We start from the raw sequence: 2,500 nt of genomic DNA, 5'->3' as shown, positions 1-2,500 counted from the left end.
TTACGGTTCTAGAGGCAGTGATAACATTTCTACACTTAACTGGAGAAGCACTCTTGAAAACTCCACTAATAATCTCTGTGAACTTGGAAAAATACAGCGTTTTTTTAAGCAAGTTCTTTTGGTTCTAGAGGTTTTAGAATGACAAGATTTCTACTATATTAACTGGATAAACACTCTTGAAAACCCCGCTAATCATCTTTGTGGCCCTTGAAAATAGTAGCGGTAAGAGACCAAAACGTTTATGAATACCAACCCGGGAGCGTCGTGGTGGCGTTCATTCCCTCACAAGTGGCAGGAAGGGGAAGCGGCGATGGTTCATTAGCGAACAACTCAGGGATGGCGCAGCGCTGAGGACCTCGTGACGTCACTAAACAAAACACTGTCGCCCTGCCTTCCCACGACTCTTGGTGACTCAGAGGTGTGTGTGTGTGTGTGTGTGTGTGTGTGTGTGTGTGTGTGTGTGTGTGTGTGTGTGTGTGTGTGTGTGTTTGTTGTTGTTATTGTTCTTGCTGCTGTTGTTGTTGTTTTCATTACATCATTGTTATTATATATTGTTCTATTAGTTATTGTCATTTCTATTAGCTATTATTGATCTTCCTCCTTCTTCTTCTCTTCTTCCTCTTCCTCCTCTTCCAAATCCTATTACTACTACTACTACTACTACCACTACTACTACTACTTCTTCTTTCTTCTACTACAAAACTTCCATCACCTCTTACACTTACACACACACACACACACACACACACACACACACACAATATTAATGCAATTACTCCCGGCCTCTAACGACCGCCACACTGCGTCCCTCGTCACCCAATCAGCGCTGAGAAGGCGGTGAGACGTCAGGGAATTGTGGGTAAGATTGGTTTAACGGAGAGCCTCATGGGAACTGGTATTGGATGAGCCCCGAGTCCCCTTGTGTGTTGGGGGGGGGGGGCAGGTCTGCGTGTCTGTCTATCTCTATGTATTATTTATGGGTGTAAAAAGAGCAATGTGTGTGTGTGTGTGTGTGTGTGTGTGTGTGTGTGTGTGTGTGTGTTTACTCTAGAATTCTGTCATATACTAGTGAGCTAAATATAAACGTGCCAATTGAGAGAGAGAGAGAGAGAGAGAGAGAGAGAGAGAGAGAGAGAGAGAGAGAGAGAGCGCATATCCCTAGAGGACACACGGAAAAAGAAAAAGAAAATAAGGGAAAAAGAAAACGTATGGCAGAGAGGGACAAGAGTTTAAGGGGTGACTCAGATGAAAGACACGAACAGAATATGGGAAGTTGGCTTTGACCTAAATAATGCCAACATGAAGAGAGAGAGAGAGAGAGAGAGAGAGAGAGAGAGAGAGAGAGAGAGAGAGAGAGAGAGAGAGAGAGAGAGAGAGCCAGATGCCATCAAATATATCATGCAAATAATGGGAATAAACTGATCAAATTCTGAAAGGGAAATGCTTAGAGCCAAAACAGAATGGAATAAAAATTAATAGAGCTTCGGAGAGAGAGAGAGAGAGAGAGAGAGAGAGAGAGAGAGAGAGAGAGAGCCAGCCTCGTCTCCTCACCCTTACTTATTCCTCCATACAATTTAACTTCGTCTCTATAACAAGATAAAAGATCTACATCACCCTCGCCTCCACCAGCCGCCCCTCCATCCCTGGCCGCCTTACAGCCTTCAGTGGTGTCAACGCAGCCGCCACGTCCCTAGAAGACACCACCACCACCACCACCACCGGCGGTACCCATCCGGAAACATCGCACAAGAAAAAATGATGCGGTAGTCATAATATCTCTTGTCTGTGGCTGTGTTCCTTCATCACTAGTATTTCCAAAGGTCATAGATGAGTTAACTAGTGTTTTTGTGAGTGCTTTTTCTATTAGTAAGAGGGAATATGTGTTAGATTACTGCTAGGTTCATAAAATTACTGTAGAAACCTTAATCTAATCTAAACGCTATTTTCCTTCAGTACCTTAAAAACCAAAGATTAGATCGAGTACTTTTCTACTGGTAATGAAGAATAAATGCTAAACAACTGGTAGGATCATAAAAGCACACTTGAACTCTACAGTAACTTCCCAGATACGCATTTAGAAGATAATACACGGAAGAGGTTAAGTGTACTGTATTCCTATCAGTTGAACAAGCGGCGGTGTGGCGGGACTGAGGTGACCACTTGGTATTGGTAACAGTGCGCCGCGGTCCGTTGGGAGTGAGCCATCACGGAACAAAGAGATAAACCACCAAGTAATCCGAGCTAAACTGTTCCCGCCCTTATCGCCCTCTGTGAGCCGCCTGCCGATACGCCGCTGTGAGGGAGGTTCGCCACTTCACGCCCTCTGGAACCCTGGAACTTGAGACACAGTAGCGGTAGTGCTCGGGGCTTAGTAAGGTCATGGATCACGGAACATTAGGAGTAGAGGTCTTACTGCAAACCTGACCTGGTCCTCGATTAGCTATTGAACTGACCACAAGAGGCGACCACTGTTATGATAATGAGTCACGTGCGGGAGAGA

The sequence above is a fragment of the Portunus trituberculatus genome, chromosome 22, assembly GCF_017591435.1.
Source record: "Portunus trituberculatus isolate SZX2019 chromosome 22, ASM1759143v1, whole genome shotgun sequence".
Taxonomy (NCBI): domain Eukaryota; kingdom Metazoa; phylum Arthropoda; class Malacostraca; order Decapoda; family Portunidae; genus Portunus; species Portunus trituberculatus.
Note: the sequence above shows the minus strand (reverse complement) of the source record.